Source organism: Coenobita brevimanus, chromosome 40, assembly GCF_032717465.1.
Source record: "Coenobita brevimanus isolate Jiangsu-jjx chromosome 40, ASM3271746v2, whole genome shotgun sequence".
Classification (NCBI taxonomy): Eukaryota; Metazoa; Arthropoda; class Malacostraca; order Decapoda; family Coenobitidae; genus Coenobita; species Coenobita brevimanus.
This window is the reverse complement of record NC_136993.1, coordinates 39,019,292-39,034,788: the sequence shown is the minus strand read 5'-3', so window position 1 is coordinate 39,034,788 and position 15,497 is coordinate 39,019,292. Positions and strand designations below refer to the sequence as shown.

Here is a 15,497-nt window from a genome sequence, read left to right as displayed (position 1 = left end):
ATCTATCTGTCTATGTATCCAACTATCTATCTTTCTATATATATAGATATAGATATCTGTCAATATCTATCTATCTATCTATCTATCTATATATATATAGATAGATAGATAGATATATACAGTATATATATATATATATATATATATATATATATTCATTCATTCATTGCCAGACGCCATGTATCCCAGACGGGGTGGCTAAGGGCTTAGAGTTAATTGTTTTACAGGGAGGGTCACTAATCCTCCACCAACCCCACTGGACATGTAGGGATGCCAACAGCATCTGGTGTTCCCAGGCAGTCACCCATCCAAGTACTAACCAGACCCAACGTTGCTTAACTTCGCTGATCGGACGGGAAGTGGTGTACTCAACGTGGCATGGCCGTTGGCATATATATATATATATATATATATATATATATATATATATATATATATATATATATATATATATATATATTTTCCCAGATGCCTCAATCCTGCAATGGGTGGCCACAAACAAATCGCCTCCACGCTACCCTGTCCCCTGTCATTCACTGCCCTGCTCCCAGCTCACCCCCTCCTCCCTCATATACTTCTCCACTCCATCCCTCCATCTCATCCTCGGCTGCCCTTTCCCTCCACCCCCCCTCACATATACTCTCCATCCTCTCGACATGGCCAAACCACCTCAGTGTGTTTTCTCCTAACCCGTCCTATCTCATCCGCACCACAACACCTCTTCACTTCCTCATTTGCCTGTCTCTCCACGTGACTCCACATGGTCCTCTCACATACCTCACTTCCACTGCTCTCACTCTTGGTTTCTGTCCCTCCAACAAGGTCAAAGCTTCACTTCCATACACAAGGGTTGGTATCACAATAATATCATGTAGTAACTTTTTCACTTCCATGCTCACTTCCCTGTTTCTTGTCACTGCACTCAAGGAACCAGCACCTTTTTTCCTTGTTGTACCCTCTCAAGCACTTCACCCTCTAAACTTCCATCCTTACTCATCACACTACCCAAGTACTTAAACGCACTTATATTTTCCATTTCCTCCTCATCCAACCTCACTGTACATTCACTGACTTCACGTCTCTCGAAGACCATAACTTTACTCTTCCCTACATTCACCTTTAGATTCCTTTTCTTACACACTCTCCCAAACTCATCCACCAAGCCTTGCAGATCCCCTTCGTCTTCACTAAACAATACAGTATCATCTGCAAATAACAGTACAGGGAGTTTCCAAACACTGCCCTCTCTCTCTAGGGCCGCCCCAACATCCACTGACCTACCTTGCATCTCTTTTATAACTCTATCCATACACAGATTGAACAACCATGGAGACATGAAACATCCATGTTTCAATCCAACCTTCAAATAGAAAAATTCACTCAGTTCACTCTCCACATGCACTGCAGCCTCAGCACGATCATACATACTATTGACGGCCTTCAACAATTTCCCATCTACTCCCTATATTCCTAATACTTTCCACAATCCTTGCCTATCCACACTGTCACATGCTTTCTCCAAATCCATGAAGGTCGCATACAACTTCTTTCCCCTCTTTAGAAACTTTTCCATTAAAGATCTAAAAATGAAAGTCTGATCTACACAGCCTCTTCCCTTCCTAAAACCTCACTGTTCTTCTCCAACTAATTCCTCTGTTATTCCCCCAACTCTGTCATGAAGTATCCTACCATATACTTTTCATATTACACTAAGAAGACAAATGCCCCTATGATTACCACACACTTCTTTTTCCCCTTTTCCTTTGTATAGAGGAATAATTATACCTGACTTCCTATCCTCCAGGATTCTACCTTCCTCCTAGGCTATTCTGCTTAAAGTGTTCTCTCCATCAGCTAACTTTTTCTCCCTTCTTCACCAGTAATCTACCATTTTTATCTTTCACTCCCCATCTGACTTGTTTGCCACCCTGTCCCACTCTTTTTACCTCCTTCCAGAACATTTTGTTATATTCCCTTCACTTTACACTCAAATTCCTTCCAAATTCCTTATCCATTCTCTTCTTACTTTCTTAATAATCTTTTCACCTCTCTTCCTCTCTACATATAACTCTCCCTTCTGTCTTTTAAATTCTTCCACCCCCCTGTTTATCATCCACTCACTATATGCTTTCTTCTTTTGTGCCACAGACTCTCTCACTTCTTCATTCCACCATCCTGTTCTCTGTACCCCCCTTTCGTCTTCTCTTCATCGCACACACCACCTCACGTGCTCCATAGATTTCTTCTGTGAATATCTCGCACACACCTTCCACTTCCCCCATCAGCTCCAATCCATATTTACCCAGTCGCTCCTCCACTTCCCTCTTATATTTTGCATTTTTCCAACCTCTTGTAACCTTTCCACTCTTATTGTATAAGCTACTTCCTCCTGTCCTTCCCTTCTTCTATTTCTCCCGTTCATTTGTATCTTGATTCTGACTACCACTTGGTGGTGGTCAGAAAGTCCATTCACCCAACCTCTGTATACTTTTGCATCCATTACACAGCTTCTCATCCTTTCATCCACACACACATAATCAATCATTGCCTTCCGTTCATCGGTTCACCACCCACCCTTCTCATATATATATATATATATATATATATATATATATATATATATATATATATATATATATATATATATATATATATATATATATATATATATATATATATATATATATATATATATATATATATATATATAATGATAATACTTTTACGTCCCTGTCCCACTCTGCCACAGGTTCCAACAGCAGTATTTCAGTATAGGAAGGATATTGCCCAGTGAGTTGTTCTTCCTGTTGTCAACCTTTCGATGTACAGCACACATGACCATCTCAGGCGTTGAATATAAACAAGCTTCTCACGTTCGTTGTCTTCATTTTCTAAATAATTACGCTTAAAGCTTGCCAATTACATTTCACTATTTCCACAAGTACCGCAGCAGTACAGTCTTCACTAATTGCACTAACACTGAACTGACACTGACCTATACTCAAACTGAACTGAAACTGCTCTAGTCCTTTCGTCATCCTTATATAACCTTGCTGTTCTAGTCCTTTCCTCATCCTTATATAACCTTGCTGCTCTAGTCCTTTCCTCATCCTTAGATAACCTTGCTGCTCTAGTCCTTTCCTCATCCTTAGATAACCTTGCATTACTCTCGAAGATTCTAGTTTACTCTAGCATCTACGGTTACCAAATCAGAGACATCCACAACATGCCAGAGTTTTCTTACACTGCATAACACTCTAAATTATTTAGCATACAGACTAAGGTAAAAGTACATAAGTTAACAATCACATAACTAAAACATTACAAAAAAAAAAAAAAAAAGATTAACATATAACTTACAAAATAACTACGTTCACAAATAGCAGGCTAACTGGCAACTCTGACATGTAACCGAACTACAAGAATCATCAGGAATACCCAAGCACTTCCTTACTAGCAAATCCCGCTCCTCAATAGTACCCCCTCCCTAATCTTTTTGTCGTCCCAACAAAATTACCCTATGAATGCAAATATAATCCTTAATCAAAACATTTGATTATACAGAAAATAATCATTCAACTTATTAGGTCTTCTACTATGTCGCTTCTGACAATGTTCTTGCTCCTCCACACAGTCCACTCCTCCTAGATTGTCTTGGTCCTCTTCCTGATGCACTCCTTCTCTTGGTAAACTGTCACCATCCTTTTGCAATTCAGCTCCTTGGTGCTCCTCAACATCCTTGGCTGCGGGAGAGCACGATTCCTCGGAGAGGTCCCAGCTTTACTGTCCTGGCCCATGGTACTGCCACAGACGATTCACATGTACCACTTTTGGGTGAGAGTTCCTGCCACCCCCAATCCGGTACGTTAAGTCTGATATGGGGTCCAACACAGTGTAAGGCCCGTCCCACGGGCTCTGCAGCTTCAGAGACTGTCCCTTCTTCCGCTGAGGATTGTATAAACCAAACTTTGTCACCACCCTTGAAGCCCACATCACTTGCCCTGGCATCATACTTGCACTTAATCATGTCGCCTGAAAACTTCGGAGCTTCTCGGCCTTCATAATGTACCTTAGCCAGCCTTTCGTGAAGATGCATTGCATAGCTGGAGATGTCTGCAGGCAGCTCCTCACCTGGTGGTCTTCCCATTAACAAGTCAATGGGTAAACTTAACTCGGGGCCCAACATCAGTTTTGCAGGGGTGTAGCCGGTAGGCTCATGGGATTCAGACCGATATGCCAACAGCAACGCAGGTAATTTCTGATCCCATTCCGTTTGTCCCTCTACGCAGTACTTGGTCAGTGCTTGTTCCTGAGTCCAGTTGAAATTCTCCAACATTCAAATTGACTGTGGCCTTAGTGGGATCACCCTGGTCTTCTTGATCCCCAGTAACTTGCAGTACTCACGGAACACAGCAGACTCGAAATTTCTACCATGGTCTGATTGTAGCTCCTGTGGCATCCCAAAACGACAGAAGAACTTGTCAACCAACACCTGAGCAACAGTTGCAGCCTCTTGATCAGGGATGACATAGGCTTCTGGCCACTTTGTCAAGTAGTCCATGGCAACACATATAGACCAAATTCCTCTTTCAGTGAGTAGCAGAGGTCCAGCAATGTCCACTGCAACTCTTTCCATCGGTGCACCCATGTGGCACAGCTGGAGGGGGGCGCATCCACGTTTCTTGAGTACCTTCTTGGCACAAATACATCACATGCCCGACACCACACTTCAACATCCTGACACATACCAATCCAGCAGAACCTCTGTTGCAGCCAGCTTAGAGTTTTCTTCACTCTCAGGTGCCCACTAGTGATCTGGTTATGAGACCTATGAGCTTTGCGAGAATGAACCGATAGGCGGAGGGCGGTACGCTTAGTACTCTTCCAGCAAAATCCCAGAGGAACTCTGGGAGCTGATGGGATAAGGAGATGCATATCTGTATGACCGTTTACTAAAGTTTCACAGGACTAACCAGTATGTCATGTAATATACCTATGCTATTTCCATCACACTCAAGCTTGTGCTTTTGCATATAAATGATTCAGAACTAAGATCCAAGGCGTGACATGTTATGGTGTGTTTCTTTCCTCTGCCAAGTTGTCGTAGGGACTGATGAGTCTATGTCCAGAGTCACACCCCTTTACTTTAAATAAGCTTTCAACTTTCTGAATCATCATCTCACTCTCCTTCTATTTTTATTAATCATAATAAGAGTTCTCAGTGTTTCATTAGGCTGTGCTGTATCTAGGAAAGACAACAATAGTGCTCTTCCAAATTGAACTTCAAAGCGAATGTGCGTGCTGCGATTGTGGACACTTGTAATTCTTTTGTCCCTGCACCATGTCCGAATCTATGAAGGGTCCTCATTGTCCAATGTGCAGTGCACAGATGTCGTGTATGGATAATATCTGATGGAGGCGACTTTATTCATGATAATCAAAACCCTCGTGGTGATTCCGTTAGAAGCAGTCCCCATCACAATCGGGCTAGTAAATACCCATCAACCCATACACTCACCTCTTTTTCTTCTACCCATATTGTTACCTCCGCCAAAGAGGTTATGTTTTTGCCAGCATTGGTTTGTTCGTCTGTTTGTCTGTTAGCAGGATTACTCAGAAAGTTGTAAATGGATTTTGCCGAATTTTTTTGCAGGGGTAGGGTACTGCCTAAGGATCAATCCTCTAGATTTTAGTGTTGATCTGGATCACCATCCGGACCCGGGATTTTATTTTTTTTATTTATTTTTTTTGTCCACACGATTACTCCAGAAGTTCTCAAGGAATTTCGATGAAATTTTGTCCAACGGTGGGGCATGGTACAAGAAAGAATTTATTAAATTTGGTGGCGGATCCGGATCCGGATCCTGCAATGGTATTGGAGGATGTTTGCACTTTCTGAATGTTTTCTAGTTAATGAATGTAGTAATGGTTGGTTACTTCCTCCATGCATATTATTACAGCTGTATGTAACTGGAAAAGTCAGCATTCATGGTGCCATTCTATTCCCTGTAACACTATGGCCCGTATTCTCATTAATTAAGAATAATTCCTGACACCTCCACCTAAGCGATTTAGTTTGCTCATTACTCGTTATTATCATTTTTAAGTCATTTAAATCACTGAAATACCACCAGACTCATCATAAATAACATAAAAACTGATACCAACTACCCATATCTAAAATGACATCGCTAAGACAGAGGTGTTAGGGAGCTTCCTTAACCCCTTAACTGCGGGGCGTCACTTTCGTGACGCTTGGGAGCAAGGGATCATACCATGGGGCGTCGCTTTTGTGATTCTGTGTTATTTTGAATTCATCCGGGCTTCCAAGTGGGGGCTTGTGTCAACTATCAGTACTGCCAATGTCCAACACTAGTCAGCACTCCTAATCTCATCTGTACTCCCATCCATTGTTGACAATTTAGCCATTTCTCCCCGTTCTTGACTCCCCTCCCTACCCCCCCTCCATTACCCTATCCTCTCGCCTGCCCGGCCGTGCTACGCTAAGTAAATCTTCCCTGGAATTTTTCACTGATTTCATCCATTGAAATAAGCCCTATGTCCTATTCCTATACCAAATAATATATACAAGAAAGAAATAAGGTAAGTGAGAGTGCCATACACCTGGAATTGGCTAATTATCACCTGACAACACCTCACGTGCACTCGTTCGCTAATTTTCGCTGCTTTTTTCCCCTTGAAATATGCCGTATAATCTATTTTCGTAATAAATATACATGTAAGGAGGGAAGGGAGAAGCCTAAGTGATATTTACATTCACCTGGAACTACCTAATTTATAATGTATTGTCTAGATTTCCTGCCAATCATTTCAGTGCTAGACATAGCTGTTTCAAGACCTAACATTGGTAGCTCTGAATAACCCCTAAGCAGGCCTCCACCCCGGCCCTCCGTTATCAGTTTACTCTCATCTTTCGAAGCGAGGGTACGTATGTTTCTTCTTGCTGACTTCAAGGCCTTTTTTCACCCCCATGCAAAGGGTCCTGTGACATTTACCCCCTACTAAACCTCGTGTGGAAAGAGGTAAAGGGCTGACAATTGATAAAAGAGTGACTACGATCTTTCTATTGAGTAAAACAGTGCAAGTGGAATTGTAAATAATGTGTAAATAATGTGTAAACAGCAAGTGAAAGTAATGAATGTAAATATACGTGAACAATGGAAAATAGTTTTATAAGTTACTTTAAGTGACAGTGCATAACACAGTGTAAATAAAATAGAAATGTAAAAAACGTAAATAAAATAGAGAACGTAAATAGAAACGTAAATGAGTAGTATTATAAGAATACGAGTATATACCCTAGGAGTAATGAAAGTGAAAGTTTCACTCTAACATGTCTGAATGCTATGAGTTATGAGAGTGAAGATGAAAGTGACATTCACTCTCAATGCCAGTATACAGGACGAGAAAGTGAATGCTACGTATTTTACTGAAAGAAATTGAATCCCTAAAGTGACAATAAACTAATACTACTGAAGGAAACTTATGGATAAAGACTGTAGATATATATAAATGTTATATAGTAATAGAAATATAAAGTGTGAGGGGTTTTATGAATAATAAATGACAGAGTACCAGGAGCGAACTAGTGCCAGTGCGACGATCAGACGCGCTCATAATTTCCAATGCTTTCACAGTTTTTTTTTTTTTTTTGAGTATGGATCCCAAACTACTTGAAAATTGTAGAATAGTGTTTATAGTGTTTGTATCTGGCTGTGGTAATCATATTACGGGTTGTCGGGAAGTGTAAAGTGGAGACTTCGTTACCCTACTTCAGAGGTTTCCACAAGTCCTACGGTAACGACGAAGGCTCAACAAACATTCCAGGAGAAAGCTGAAGGTATGTGCCATAAGCATATGTAATTTTATTATTCTAGGACTAATAACTGATTTTTGGCAAATATTTTTTGAGAGTCTGTCGGAGCCCAAATAACCCTGCGGGACACACAAGTCATTGGTAAACAAGCCCACGGTGTAGGGGTTAACGGACAAGAATACGGGCCCATGGCTGACAGAGGCCTTGTGAGAAGAATGATGAGAGATTGCCAAAGAGAGAAGAAAATTAGAGGTAGATCCAATGACGGAACAGGGTTACCAAAGTGGAGATGGAATGATGGTACGAAAGAGGCAGGGGGTTCGAAGTACAGTCTCGCATATATCAAGGAGGAAGTGAAGTGGGTATGGAGCAAAACGGAGTGGAATGGAATGATATTTGGGGAGGAGAGGGAGTTGAAAGTCGCGGTCAATGATCTATTGCCAGGGAGAGATGTAGTGACCAGAGTAAACGGCGTAACAATCAACGGTGTCTTACTACAAAACTGACATTCATGGTTGGTAGAGGAATAACCATGAGAAAAAATAAGGCCATGAATTTTCACCGCAGACAGAGGTATTGTGTATATCTTTGGGAACCTGTTCCCTATGAGGTAACTCGGTTCGCTTCCATGGAATATGCAGGCAGTTACACAACAATATAAAAAAAACATATCAGGTATTACACTGTGTTCAGACAACATCACGTCTAACCTGAGTTATGGTGTTTTGGCAACGTATTGTTTTATTCAATATGCAGCCAACTGTCATTTCTGTGTGTGTGTGTGTGTGTGTGTGTGAGACAGAGTGAGAGAGAGAGAGACGGGGGGGGGGGGGAGGAGACACATGTTGGAACTGTAACAAATCACAACACGAAGTATTAACACACCTCTGTAAGGGCATGGCAGGCCCTACCTTGTCCTCGTAAGGTTTCCAAACAGCAGGTACTTCCATCACTGGGATACCTTCCCTACTGAGTGTCTTCTCGGTCATCTCACTTTTATACATCAGCGCCAGGCACACAGCGACGACGCACAACAGGCTCTGCTCTGCCGCATTTTGCTTGGCTTGACATTTTGTTTTCCGGGATGAATAAACAAAGTGACGAGAACAACAACAGCAAACTTACCTCCCAAGAAAACTGATCATTGTTGCTGTTATTGTTTGTTTAGTGTATCAAGTCTTGATAATAAATAATATGGTATTTGGAGGAATATTTTAAGCCACATATCCATAGTCACGCTCACGCATGATGCCATGTAAATGTAAATGAACATAGCCTTTTTCCATCTTTTAAGCTTGTTCCAAAATTATATACATAATAGGGATTAATAAATTATTGTTTTGATTAATTCATATAGAGTTTTTATGTAAAACATACAACGGAACATGTCATTTATAATTCATGTTAAATCATACAAGGAATACAGAGCAACCAACAGGTAGCAATGCCCTCATGTAGCTGGCATGTGTGTGTGTGTGTGTGTGTGTGTGTGTGTGTGTGTGTGTGTGTGTGTGTGTGTGTGTTCGAAAGATGAATGTAAATTTCTTACTACATAATCAAGACTTAAAGTATTTCATAACAAATTAAGACCATGTAATGAAATATTCTTCTAACATGTCGGTTTGACACTAATAATTAGAAATAGTTTGGTATGTCAAGACATCAAGGTTTTTGTGCAAAACTAGTTCATTGGCAAATCCAGTGTCATGTCGTCCACTCTGACCATATAGGCTGAATGCCGATGATTTTGCGAATAGTTAATACTTTCAAAGCAAAACCAACTGATACAGAACGCTGCACTTTTTTTTTCCAGTAACAACTTTCATTACACTTACTGAAAAAGTCTCACATAAAAGTATGGAATTTGAACGTTGAAACTTATATATGAACGATGATCTTCAAGGCCAAATTTAGCTTTTTGCTACACAGTAAACAAATTTCGACTGCCTCTCTCGGCAGAAAGTAGAAATCGTCTAAACACACTTAATAATACACATATTTACGTACGCAGCAAAGAGGAAGGTACGGTCCATGAGAGGAAATTATTATACTTTCGCGTCCTTCTTCTCGAGGAAATCTTTGCGTTAAGCAGTCGCATTGAGAAGAATTATTGTACCGTCTCCCATGGCCCTGCTACCATCTTAGTCAGTTTTACCCACTTCTGCATATCCACTCTATCCTTAAAAACTGTCCTGTCGTCGCTGTGTGCCTGGCGCTGAAGTATAAAAGTGAGATGATCGAGAAGACACTCAGTAGGGAAGGTATCCCAGTGATGGAAGTACCTGCTGTTTGGAAACCTTACGAGGACAAGGTAGGGCCTGCCATGCCCTTAAAGAGGTGTGTTAATACTTCGTATTTTTGATTTGTTACAGTTCCAACATCTCTCTCTCTCTCTCTCTCTCTCTCTCTCTCTCTCTCTCTCACACACACACACACACACACACACACACACACACACACACACAGAAATGACGGTTGGCTGCATTATGAATGTATCAATACGTTACTAAAACACCATAACTCAGTTTAAAGGTGATGTTACCTGAACTCAGTGAAATTTCTTATATGTTCTTTATGATGTCATGTAACTGGATTGACTGAAACTAAATGGAAAGGTGAAAGGATGAGAGAATGGGAATATGGTTTAGGTATATGTGCGGGAGTCAATGAAAATGAGAGGGCAAGAGAGGGAGTATGTCTGATGATAAGCAAGAAGTGGAAGGAGAATATGAGTTTTTTGTGTGTGTGTGTGTGTGTGTGTGTGTGTGTGTCCAACTCTGGGCAAAGGCTTCAGGGCCTATATCTCAGGGGCAGTAGCCTATCCCAAGGCCCAGTAGTCCTCCTACACCTCCACATGTCACCACTTCGGCACTAACGTGGACCCACCGTCCATACCGAATACATGCTAGGGCTGTCTCATACAGGACTGGTGTATTGGTATTAGCGGGGGTATTTTTACGACATGTAGGTGGGTCATCTGGTAGATCAGGAAAGTCTGCCTTTTATGAAATTCAAATCCTTAAACTGTTCCCTGCCCCAGCCGGGATTCGAACCTGCGTCCATCAGGACTGCAGGCCGCCTCTCTACCGATTCAGCCACGCCTCCCCCTATGGAACAGTGGGTGCAAGGATTGTATGGGTGAGGATGAAAGTAGGTATACAAGCGTGGGCGATTGTATGTGTGTATGCCCCGACAGAGGATCGAGTGGCAAGAGTGAAAGATGAGTTTTGGGCGAGTGTAGAAGCGTGTATGGACAAGTTTGAGAGGAGCGAGAGAGTGCTGTTGATTGGAGACATGAATGGCAAAGTTGGGAATGTACGAGTGGATGGAATGGTTGGTCAGTGGGGTGTGCCAGCTGACGTAGATGAGAATGGAAGTGCTTTGGTGGACATCTGTGCTTGTAAGGGTTTGGCAATAGCCAACCCCTACTTTCGGCATAAGATGATCCACCGGTATACATGGAGAGTAATGAGGAGGATGGATGGTGAACTTGTTGAACGAAAGGCAATGATAGACTACGTGTGTGTGGATGAGCGAATGAGGAGACAAGTGTTGGATGCAAAAGTGTGGAGAGGGTGGGGAAATGGAGTCTTGGACCATCACTTAGTGATGGCCAAGGTAGAGCTGCAAAGAAAGTGGTTGAGGAGACGTAGGGGAAGACAGGAGGAAGCAACTCCTGTGAGAAGAGTGGAGAAATTGCAAGATAGTGAGAAAATGACAGAGTATAAGAGCATAGTAGAAGAAAGATTGGGAAGGTATGAGCTAGAGCAGATGGAAGGGGTGGAAGACGTATGTAAGATATTCACGGAAGAGATAGGCGCAGCGTGTGAGGCGGTTTGTGGAGTGAGGAGGAGATGCAAGGGTGTGCAAGGGACAGGATGGTGGAATGATGAGGTGAAACGAGCTGTGGAACAAAAGAAGAAGGCATATAGTGAATGGTTAGCGAGTAGAGGTAGGGGAGAAGATGAGGGAGAGAAGAGAGAGGTATATGTGAGCAGGAGAAGGGAGGTTAAGAGACTGATGAAGGAGAGTAAAAAGAAAGTGGATGAAGAGTTTGGGAGGAATCTGAGTGTGAAATGGAGGGAGAGTAAAAAATTGTTTTGGAAGGAGGTAAAGAAAGTAAGGCAGTGTGAAAGGGGAAATAGTAGGGGAGTGAAAGATAGGAATAATAGATTGTTGGTGGGGAAGAGAGAGAAACTGAGGAGATGGAAGGAGCACTTTGAGGATTTGTTGAATGTTGAGAGTGAGGGCAGTGCGAATATAAGTGGTTGGGGAATGGCTGGGAGAAGAAGAGATGAAAGGAGGGAGGAAGAGATCAGTAGGGCGGAAGTAGTGGAAGCGATGAAGAAGATTAAGTTGGAAAAGGCCCCAGGAATTGATGAAGTGTGTGGTGAAATGCTTAGGTATGGGGGTGAGATTGTTGTGGAGTGGATATGGAAGTTGTGTAGATTGGCTTGGGAAGAGGGAAGGGTTCCAGAGGACTGGAAATCAGGTATAACTGTTCCTTTATACAAAGGAAAAGGGGAGAGAGAAGTATGTGGTAACCACAGGGGTATTTGCCTACTTAGTGTGACTGGTAAAATATATGGTAGAATACTCATTGACAGGGTTAGGCATATGACAGAGGAGCTAGTTGGAGAAGAACAAGGGGGATTTAGGAGGGGAAAAGGGTATGTAGATCAGATCTTTGTTCTAAGATGTTTAGTGGAGAAGTATCTAGAGAAGGGAAGGAAAGTGTATGCTGCCTTCATGGACTTGGAGAAAGCTTATGACAGAATAGCTAGGCAAGGTATGTGGAAGGTTTTAAGAATATACGGAGTGAAGGGGAAATTGTTGAGTACTGTGAAGAGTATGTACGAGGGAGCTAGGGCTACGGTGCGAGAGGATGGTGAGCTGAGTGAGTTCTTTGATCTCAATGTGGGACTGAAACAGGGGTGTGTGATGTCTCCATGGCTGTTTAATATATACATGGATGGGGTTGTAAAGGAGGTACAGGGTAGGGCAGTGGATGTGGGGGTGGCTCTAATGAATGAGGGTGAGATTTGGAAGATTCCGGTGTTGCTGTTTGCTGATGATACAGTATTGTTGAGTGAAGATGAATGGTAGTTGCAAGGTTTGGTGAATGATTTTGGGACAGTGTGTAGGAGGAGGAATCTGAAAGTTAATGTAAACAAGAGTAAAGTTATGGTGTTTGAGAGGAATGAAGTCACAGAGTGTGCAGTGAGGTTGGATGGTGAGGATATGGAGAATGTGAGTGCATTCAAGTACTTGGGTAGTGTGATGAGTAAGGATGGAACTTTGGGGGATGAAGTGCGTGAAAGGGTACAGCAGGGAAGGAAGGTTGTTGGTACACTGAAAGCAGTGATGAGAAATAGGGAGGTGAGTATGGAAGTTAAGAAGTCACTGCATGATAGTATTGTGATCCCTACCCTGATGCGTATGGAAGTGAGGCATGGACCTTGCAAGAGGGGAACAAGTCAAGAATGAGGGCAGTGGAAATGAGTTACTTGAGAGAAGCATGTGGAGTGACGCGGAGGGACAGGTTGACGAATGAAGAAGTGAAAGAACGCTGTTGGGTGGATGTGGATGTGGTTGAGAAGATTAGGAGAAATACACTGAGGTGGTTTGGACATGTGAAGAGAATGGAGAATGAAAGACTGACTAAGAGGGTGTATGTAGGTGAGGTGGAGGGAGGGAGAGGTAGACCGAGGATGAGGTGGAGGGATGGAGTTGAGAGGTATATGAGGGAGGGCGGGTGAGTTGGGGGGAGGGTAGTCAAATGGTGGGTGACAGAGCGACTTGGAGGCGTTTTGTCTGCGGCCACCCTTTGCGGGATTAGGGCGTCGGGCTATAGATAGATAGATAGATAGATAGTAACTGCCTGTATATTCAGTGGAACCGAACCGAGTGACTTTATAGGGAACAGACTCCTAAAGATATACACAATATTTCTGTCTGCAGTGAGGATTCATATCGCCTTTAATTTTGTCTCACGTTACAGTATTCATCGACTAGCAACCAACTTCAAATTTCTAGTTAGACGCAGTTGATTGTTATACCGTTAACTCTGGTCACTTCATCTTTCTGGCTACAGATCATTGACCGCGACTCTCAGTTCCATCCCCTCTCTAGATATCACTCCATTCCACTCCGATTTGCTCCAGACCTTCCTCACCTCCTCCAATATAGGTGAGACTCTGTATTTCGAAGCATCTGCCTTTCTCACACCGTTGTTCCATCTTTTTGGTAACTCTGTTCCGTCATTTCATCTACATTTAATTTTCTTCAATCTTATGTAATCTCTCATCAATCTTCTCACAAGGCCTCTGTCAGCCCATATTCTTATCGGTCAAGGATGCTCCCTAAACCTCTGTCTTAGCGATGTAATTTTCGATATGGCCAGTCAACATCAATTTGTATGTCAGGGTGTTATTTCAGTGATTTCAGTGACTTACAAGATGGTAATAAGGAGTAATATGCATAATAAATTGCTTTGATGAGATGTTAGGAAGCTTACTGAACCGACGAGAATACGGGGTATTGTGTTACAAGGAAAGGAATGGCAGCATGAATGTTGACTATTCCAGTTCTATACAGCTGTACTAATATGCATGAAGGAATAAAACTAACCATTACTACATACATTAATAATATGGCCAGAAGAAAAAGAGGTGAGTGTATGGACTGATTAATGCTACTAACCTGACTTTGTTGGAGACTGCTTCTAACACAATGACCTACGAGGGTTTTGATTATCATTAATGACGTCGCCTGAAGGTACAAGAAATATAGGTACAGAAAACACCATATTACTGATGGATGGAATATGAAAGCAAGTACAAAAAGAAAAAAAATCCGTATTAGCGGAAACAACTGTGATGTATTATTCCAGAGAACCGAGTCCAAGACAAGACTGGAGTCGGTGAAAGGAACAGCCTTAGAGTACAACATGTTTTATACAGCAGATATTACCCATACAAGACATCTGTACACTGCACAAGTAACAATATGTATCCTGTATAGAGTCAGTCATTTTGCAGGGTCGAAAAGAATACAAAACATCCACACTTCCAGTACCCACAGTCTCTTTGAAGTCCTGTTTGCAAGAGCAATAATGTTACCTTTCCTAGAGACAAGACAAAACTGAGAACACATATCATGATTAATAAACTATTAGAAGTGAGATGATGATTCACATAGTTCCGAGACCATTAAAAGTAATGGGACAGTCATTTATATGGCCTTGGACATAGAATCAGCAGTCCACACAACACCTTGGCTGAGGAGAGAAACACACCATCACATGTCACATCTTGGATATTAGTATTGAATCTTCTGTAAGAAAAAAACACAAGATTGACATGGCGGTTAGTTCTGTGAACGCTCAGTCAATAGTCATAAAGAAATGCTTCTCCGTAACATATTCCGTGATCCAGCTGGGACTCATCTCACTATCTTACCGTCAGGAATCCACTCCTCTCTCATACTATAATTAACCTTTAATTAAGCTCGTGACTCTTGGTTGATAACACTTTTAGAATATCTTAAATTTTTCATGTGAGCTGCTGGTGCATTTGTTAGACCATTCAGCTGGCAATTAGGAGAACCTGAGTTTGTCTTTCACCATTGTATTAGGGACCTGGATGTAAACTGATACTGC

At 42.0% G+C, this 15,497-nt stretch overlaps 1 non-coding gene across 1 annotated transcript; it reads right to left on the bottom strand.

Moving 5' to 3' along the window:
- Window positions 1-271: 271 nt before the first annotated feature.
- On the bottom strand, window positions 272-390 carry LOC145397380 (5S ribosomal RNA). The gene has a single exon (XR_013896955.1). It is a non-coding gene; the product is annotated as a 5S ribosomal RNA (ribosomal RNA).
- Between the last annotated feature and the right edge of the window lie 15,107 nt (window positions 391-15,497).